Consider the following 8,704-nt stretch of genomic DNA (forward strand, 5'->3'; position numbering starts at 1 on the left):
TCTATGGAGAAACCATACGTTAACACCGTACGGTTGGGCGATGAAAATTTGTTTTAGAGAACCACGGCCTGTGCTGTCTGGCCACCTTCAAACAGGGAACGGCCGCATAGAAACATTAAAACTGCGACATCAAAAATTCGGTGTTATAATTGTCTACACACCTGGACGAAAATATTCCGCTGTGGCTGGCTCTCATCGAAGTGTGGGCGATGACAGGCGTAGGTGGTGCGCTCCTAGGATCCACCGCGAAAGCAAACTAATATGCAGCAGAACGCAAGGACTACGATCTATCGGTGCTTATTCTCCTTCACGATTGAAACAGCGCGTGCTATTATGCTGTATGTTTCTGTACTCGATGTCCACCGCCTCGAGTACGTCACAACATATCAAAAAGCGAACATAAAACACTGAAATGAAGTGATTTTTGATAAATTTATGCCCTTGGTATGTTTGTCGGATGCGCATTCGGGGGGTGGATAAGAGATTGTTTTTACATATATATTTTGCACATTTTATTTGCTTTTGTAGACATTGTTTTGTCTGAAAACGTTCAATTTTTCAAACTCGGTCCACTTTGGATTTCGGCATTTGATTTGAAGCGCAGAATTTTGCTTTGTTATTCACCCTTCTGGAGACGTTTTCAAGAGGCTCTGCAAAGAACAATCAATACACATCTACTGATAACGGCGTAAAAATTCGCATTCGTCCCTTCGTAGTTGTATAAGGGAGGGCCTGTTTATGGTAATGACACTCCACTCAGTTGGCAAGTGCCCTATGATCGATAGAAGGGGGGCGAACCCGAGTGTTGTGAAATTGATTTTCCGGCACCTAACTGCACAGTACGCGGGGTTTCTGCACCACCCGACGTCCGTCTTGACTGGTACAAAATCTTTAATGGTGCGTTTGCGTGCCTACATTTTGTTTTAAGAAAACTGCGTATTTAACAGCATATCATCAGTAGTTAGCGTAGTGGCAATCTATTTTTGCTCCAATGCAATGAAGCAAAATTATTCATTCCACGGGGCTTTTGCCTGATGAAGATGATGATTGGATTTTATTAGCGCAAGGCCAGCTGCGGTAAAGAGCGCCAAACAAAAGTAGATAACACCAAAAATGTGTGAAACTTGTGAGCCAGAATAAGCTTCAATCAAAGGCAATGGTGAAGGCTGGTGTATAAGGCTAGCCATAATTATTCATAAGAGGAAATGACGTTTAAAAACTAAACATCTGAAAAAACTTCAAAATTCATTTCAAAGCAACCATGGCATCGTCATCCAAAAACAGTGAAGGGTGGAGTGGAAGGTGTTGTTTGTAGAGTTGGAGAAATTTTTTATCGTGTTGTGTCGAGTGACTTCCATGTGATTAGGATGTGGACTACGGATAGGCCCTCCCAACACCTCCTATGCAGGGGACTTGAAGGTCCAGTGAGCAGGTGCGAGTGTGTCACATGGGTGTGGCCTATCCGCAATCTAGCCAAGGTGACTTTTCTGTACCCGTTGCGTGTGTCGGTGGTGTATGGGCCCAAGTTTGGTTTAATTAGGGTTTTTTGTTGTCTGCCTGTGTACTCCAGTCTGCTTTGCATGTTTTGCAAAGGTGTTGTCTTACGTGCAGCTTGATATCAGTGTAGGGTACGTAAACTGTGTCTTGCAGTGCAGCACCGGCCGCCATTTCATCTGCAACCTCATTACCGACGGTCCCAGAGTGCCCAGAGATTCCGCATATAATTATTTGAGGGTCTCAGTTATATAGAGCTATAAAAATCCTTAGGAGCAAGATTGATTACGTAGTTTCTAGATTTCTTCCTAGATGACAAAGCGCGTACAACACTAAGGGAGTCCGTGTACACAACAGACTTTGGTATTTGGGTGTTGCATAATGCGATGTAAAATCGTTAATATTTTTCTGCCGTGAGAATCTGCTATGAACATTCATCCTTTTACAGACCCGAAAGTTCTCTCCATGTGCAGCACAAGAAACAGCTGTAGCAGTCGTTGACGCATCACTGTAAAATTCTGCGCATCGATCCTTGTTCTGTAGAAACAAGAAATGTTGCAGAATCAGAATCCCTGGTGCCGTTTTATTTATTTATTTATTTATTTATTTATTACAATACTCTCAGGGCCTCGAGGGCGTTGCAGAGAGGAGTGGGTCATACAAATTTTTTTAAAAAGAGTTTGATATGGCCGTCTTGAACAATGAAGCTTCAGTGATGCTGGCGATCGAAGCGGGGAGGTGGTTCCATTCCGTCGCAGTTTTCGGTACAAATGAATTGAAGCACAAGTTTGTACGGCAAGATGGCACTTCAACCTTGAATTTGTGGTCAATTCGTGAGGAAACATATGAAGGAACTGCAAAAAGGTCGCACTTGATGCCAGGGTTAGTAAAGTAAATTTTGTGAAAAAGGCACAACCGGGCTATTTTTCTTCTTACTGAAAGGTCAGGAAGATTTAAATGCATTTTAATTGAAGATACACTGGATGTTCTAGAGTAGTTGCATACAATAAATCGGGCAGCACGGTTCTGAATGCATTCAACGGAGGTGGAAAGGAATAATAAATGCGGGTCCAAAATAGAAGAGGCATATTCTAGTTTTGATCTGACAAGGGTTTTGTACAACAGTAGTTTTAAAGAAAGAGGGGCGAGAGACAAGTTGCGGCCCAGGAAGCCAAGCATGCGGTTAGCATTGCTGGTTACGTAATCAACATGCGTTTGCCACGAGAGGTTATTACTTATGTGTACACCAAGGTATTTGTACGTATTAACAGCGTCGAGAGAGCTATTTTTAGTATGTAAGGGTAGGGAATGCCGTTGTTGCGGTTAGGTGTAATTCTCATAGCTTTGCATTTACGCACATTCAGTGTCATTAACCAGTCATCACACCAAGAGGAAACGCTGTTTAGGTCACTTTGAAGTACTGAGCAGTCATTAGGATTAGTTATTTCACGGTAAATTACACAATCATCTGCGAATAGTCTGATTGAGAAAGAGATGTTAGGTAGATCGTTAATGTATATTAGGAAAAGAAGGGGACCTAACACAGAGCCTTGTAGTACACCAGAAGATACAGGGCATGCAGGTGAATTGTAGTTGTTTGTAGCAACGTACTGTGTTCGATTAAGCAGTTAGTTTTCAATCCATCTTAGTATGTTATATTCAATATTAAGTTTGCTTAATTTTAGTAATAGAAGATGGTGCGAAACGGTATCAAAGGCTTTTTGGAAGTCGAGAAAGATACAGTCAACGAAAGAACCGCGATCCGTCACGGAAAATAGGTCATTAGTAAACATTAGGAGTTGGGTTTCACAGGAGTGATACTTCCTAAAGCCATGCTGATGTTTGTTGGAGAAGTTATTAGATTCAAGAAACGTTACAAGATGGGAATAGATAACGTGCTCCAAAAGTTTACAAGGGATACTAGTTAGGGTGATTGGTCGGTAGTTGGTGGGTTCTGTAGAGTTACCTTGCTTCGGTACTGGAGCCACTCTCCCCGCCTTCCAATCACCGGGTAGGATCGAACATTCCATGGACTGAGTGAAGATTTTAGATAGTAATATTGATGAATACGTGGCAGTATGCTTGAAAAACTGCGATGTGATTCCATCGATACCAGGTGATGAGGATGATTTCAAGTTTTGAGTGAGCTTTTCTATGCCCTCCCAATTGACAAAGACCGGGTCCATTGTAGGAAAGCACACATCGCTAAAAGTTGGTGTACTGCAGTTAACGTCTTTCGAAAAAGATTGCAGGAAAACACTTTGCAATGCTAAACAGCATTCATTGGCCGGCATAACATTTCCTCGGTCATCGCAAAGTGTGATTGCTTTTTCTTTGGATCCATTGATTATCTCCCAAAATTTACGCGGGTTAGTTTTAAGTAGCGAAGGAAGTGTGGTGGAAAAGAACAGATCTTTGGCCTCTTTCAAAGCTTGTTTATATTCCGCAACCGTAGTGTTACAAAGAGACCACCTTTCGCTATTGTTAGCTGTCAACGCCTTCCTGTACAACCTTTTTTTTTTATTGCGAAGCCTATTTAAAGCGGATGTAAACCACGGGGAGCAATAGGCACAACGGACGGTACGGAGAGGGACAAATCTATCTATAAGCGATATTACCTTATTTTTAAACATGATCCAGTTTTCATTGACGGAGCGTATAGTAAAACCGCGTAAATATGAATGAAGGAAAAGTGAAAGTTCATTATTTACAGAATCAAAGTCAGCCCTTTTGTAATCGCGTATGACCTCAGTACGGGGTGCGTGACGGCAAAGCTTAAAGTTCGCAATAAAATGCAGTATGCAGTGGTCGCTCAGTCCGGGTAGATGTTTGATTGGTGATATGCTATCAGGCGTGGTAGTTAGAATCAAATCTAAAAGACTGGAAGAAATTGAAGTAACACGTGTCGGATGTCGCACTATCTGGGTTAGATTAAAGTCGGCACAAATGTTAATAAATGTAGTGCTTTCAGATGAGCGCGACACAGATAACGTTTGGTCGGAACCCCAACAAATATCAGCGAAGTTGAAATCACCAAGCAGAAAAATCTGGGACGCTGGATAGCGTACTTTTAGGTTGTTTAGAGCATCGTGTAGGGAATCACAAAACGTAGCAGGAGAATTGGGTGGGCGATAGCACGCGCATACAATGACATCCTGATGATCAATTTTAACACATGCGCACACAAGTTCAAGGGAGCAAACAATGGGTATAACATAAGATTGTATTTCATGCGAGACAGCTATCAAGACACCGCCACCCGTTCTTGATTGGCGGTCTGATCGGTAAAGTCGAAATTCTTTAGCACAGTGAAAAATTTCAGAATCACGAATTTTACTCGATAACCATGTTTCGGTTAACACCACAATATCAGCATAGCAGATTGAAGGTAAAACGTCGCGTTTGTTAATTACACTACGGATGTTAGTAAAAAGGAAAGAAACTTCATTCTTAGTACAAGGTTGGTTTTTAGACTGGGATTGCTATTGCGGGCTGCTGGCGTTACAAAGGGATGCGGGGGGCGACTTAGGAACATCTGAGCCGGGGGATTCGAGTTCAGAGTTATCGGCTATTTCACAAATGCTATCCGTTTGGGTGCAGTACACGAAACATTTTTGTTAATGAATAGTTTGTTGTAGCGGATGGTGTACTTCTGCCCACTTGCTTTGCCGTAATCAATTAGCTTTTTCCTGGAATTACGTGTAGCTTTGCAGAAGTCTTCGCTGATGCTGATTTTTGTGCCTTTAAGTTTAGATTTCTTTGACAGGATGGCATCTCTGATTTTGAATGAACAAAATTTTACTATTACTGGCCGGCATTTTTCGGGCACGTAGGCCCCTAATCTCTGGGCTCGCGAAATAGAGTCTTCGGGTATCACAGATTCAAGAGACGCAGATATTAGAGCGCGAACTTTCTCTTCAGATTCAGCCCAAGATTCCTCAGCTGTGTCCTCTAAACCGTAAAATATTAGATTGTCCCTTCGAGACCGGTCCTCAAAGTTGTCTAGGCGAGAACGAAGCTCGGCGGTTTCCACTCGAACAGTGTCTGTGACCACTTGGTGTACTTGGACTTCTTGGTTCTCGTCCAGTAAATTTACCCGAGCTTCAACCGCGGCCAGTCGAGAGTTAATATCCGAGACTGTTTTTTCTAACTTGGTTTGGCTCGACTTTACTTCATCTAATACTTTAAGCTCATCGTGGCGGGAATCAACATGTGAAGTAATTGATTTAATAACAGTCCTTAGCTCATCAGACACTGTGGTAACATCTGTGCCGTCAGTAGGCCCAGGGTTTTCCTCAACGTCGCCACACATTAGTAATAATTTAGCAACCCGAACACAATCAGCTGTCACAGACAACAATACGCTGGGGCTAGGAAGGAGCAGCAAGAATGCGTTATTTGAACGCTTACAGTTAAGAGATGGAGGAGTACAAACCTGTACAATAAAACAGAACGGCGTTAGGAGAGGCCGCATGGCTGCCGCTCCTTCATGCCCACTGAGGCACCGCGTGCAAAGGAAGCTCTTCAAGTTTTCTGCGTGCAGTGGTGGCGCTGCTGTCGATGTTGCGTAGTTGTGAAGTGGCATCCAGCCGGGCATAGTGACGTAAGGCTATTACGCACCGCTTCCGGACGAATTTTGGGGCCACCGGTGCAGCATGCGCCAACGTGTGCAGTTCACTGACGGTGACTGGCAGCAGACCGGGCTGGTTCCGTGAAGCTTCCACGCTGGGGTAGCACGCTGACGGCGCAAGATTCACGTGTCTTGGGGAAAGCCACGTGCGTGGAACCACATCCGCGCATGTCGAGGTCAGCAGCATCTGTACAATAAAACAGAACGGCGTTAGGAGAGGCCGCATGGCTGCCGCTCCTTCCTGCCCACTGCGTTACAGACAGTTGCGTTACAGACAGATCGCACGACACAGGGCGTAGATTCCAAGGTACCCGCCGCGGTGGCTCAGTGGCTAAGGCGTTGCGCTGCTGAGCACGAGGTCGTGGGTTCGATTCCCGGCCGCGGCGGCCGCTTTTCTGATGGAGGTGAAAAGCAAAAACGCCCGTGTGTACGAGATTTCGGCGCACGATAAAGATCCCCAGGTGGTCAAAATTAATCCGGAGCCCTCCACTACGGCGCGCCTCATCGCCTGCGTTGCGTCGGCGCGTTAAACCCCACAATCAATCATCAATCAGATTCCAAGGTGGCACAAAATAGTGATGGGTGACTTATGTACATGTTTAAAAATGGGACCTTGAGGTGAGAATCTTTCTCACCCTAGGTTAGAAAGGCAAAGAAAGGGTGGATGATTTAAAAAGAGTTCCTGTGAGGATGTACTGTTAGGAGTGGAATTAAAGGGATGGTTAGTAAGTCATGAATTTTGAGGTATACGCAAGTCCGTGTATATCCTCTGGTGACGCAGGGGCCACTTATCGCACTCGACGTAGAAGCTCTGGACTCGACTAGTGCGAAAAGCGCCACACGCAAGGCGAAGCCCCAGATGGAGCACTGGACAGAGAATTTTAATTTCATTTCATTTATTTTACCCTCAAGGCTAGGGGCTTTACAGAGGGGAGTGGGTGAAAACAACAAAAGGTACAACAAAAGCAGCATGAGTGATGGTATACATTATCAGATAGTGCCGGCAAAAACGGTGTCAACTAAGTTCCTTCGGAACTGTAGAGGCTCTGTGATGGCAGCTGTTGGCCCGGGAAGGTGGTTCCAGTCCTGCGATGTCCTGGGTATAAATGACTGCGAACATGTCTTAGTGTGACAATGCATTACTCCTACCTTATGCTGATGATCAATGCGTGAAGAGACATAGGATGGTGAAGGAATGAAGAATGTGCGGAGAACCGGAGTATGGTAAAAAATTTTGTGGAAGAAACAAAGACGGAAGTACCGGCGACGAGTTGCTAGTTCTGATAAACAAAGTGAGTTTTTCATGGAAGTGACACTCGATGTACGACTATAATTACGGTAGATGAAACGGGCGGCATTATTTTGAACGCGTTCAAGAGAGTTAGTCAGAGTTGCACAACTGGGGTCCCAAATTGGGGAAGCATATTCAAGTTTTGGGCGGACTAATGTTTTATACAGCAGTGTTTTTAGGGCAACCGGGGCAGTAGAAAAGTTTCGGCGGAGGTAGCCTAGGGTTCTATTGGCATTGTTAATTATGTTATCAATGTGAACAGACCAGGTGAGATCTGAGGATATGTGTACTCCCAAATAGCGGTAAGATGTTACAAACTCGAGAATAGAACTGTTAAGGTTATAGGAAGGTAGAGCAGAAGGTTTAAGTCTTGAAACACGTAAAATTTTGCACTTGTTAGGGTTTAGTTCCATCTTCCATGTGTTGCACCAGGACGTGATTGCGTTAATATCTGTTTGCAAAAGTTTAATATCGTTGTCATCATTAATTTCGCGAAAAATAACGCAATCATCCGCGAACAAGTGGATGTTAGACGAAACGCAGCCAGGTAGATCATTCACGTAAATTAAAAATAGCAGGGGACCTAGGACAGAGCCTTGTGGGATGCCAGAATAAACGGGACTGGGTGAAGATTCGTGATTATTGGCGACTACATACTGTGACCTATTAACGAGAAACAATTCAAGCCATGAAAGAAGATTAGCATCAAGGTTTAGTTTACTCAGTTTTAAAAGAAGTAGATTGTGAGATACTTTATCGAACGCTTTAGCGAAATCAAGGAATACACAATCTGCGCATGAGCGGCGGTCCAAAATCAAATGAAGCTTATGAGTGAATGATAACAGTTGCGTTTCGCACGAGAACGTCTTGCGGAAGCCGTGTTGAGCCGGGGTAAAAAAGGAGTTCGATTCAAGAAAATTTATGAGACTAGAAAAGATAACATGTTCAAGGATTTTACATGGGATACTTGTTAGTGATATGGGGCGATAATTACAGGAGGAATGTCTATTACCGGACTTGTGCAGCGGGACCACCTTCCCGACCTTGAAATCAGCAGGTATTTCGTGGGTGTCCAGGGACTGCTGGAATATTTTAGATAGGGCAACAGAACAACAGGCAACAGTGTTTCTCAGAAATTTTGCTGAAATTAAATCTGGACCTGGACTGGAAGACACTTTCAATGATTCGATTATTTTTGCTACACCACGCGGATCGATTACAATAGGAGTCATTAAGGGGTAATCAAAATTGGACGTACATATCGGAGCCGAGCTAACTGTACGAACGAA

At 43.9% G+C, this 8,704-nt stretch overlaps 1 pseudogene; it reads right to left on the reverse strand.

Annotated features, from left to right (window-relative positions):
- Nucleotides 1-4,917: 4,917 nt before the first annotated feature.
- LOC144175681 (uncharacterized) lies at nucleotides 4,918-5,968 on the reverse strand (annotated as a pseudogene).
- Between the last annotated feature and the right edge of the window lie 2,736 nt (nucleotides 5,969-8,704).

The sequence above is a fragment of the Haemaphysalis longicornis genome, unplaced genomic scaffold, assembly GCF_048455015.1.
Source record: "Haemaphysalis longicornis isolate Haplotype H1 unplaced genomic scaffold, Haemaphysalis longicornis Haplotype H1 scaffold_3, whole genome shotgun sequence".
NCBI lineage: Eukaryota > Metazoa > Arthropoda > Arachnida > Ixodida > Ixodidae > Haemaphysalis > Haemaphysalis longicornis.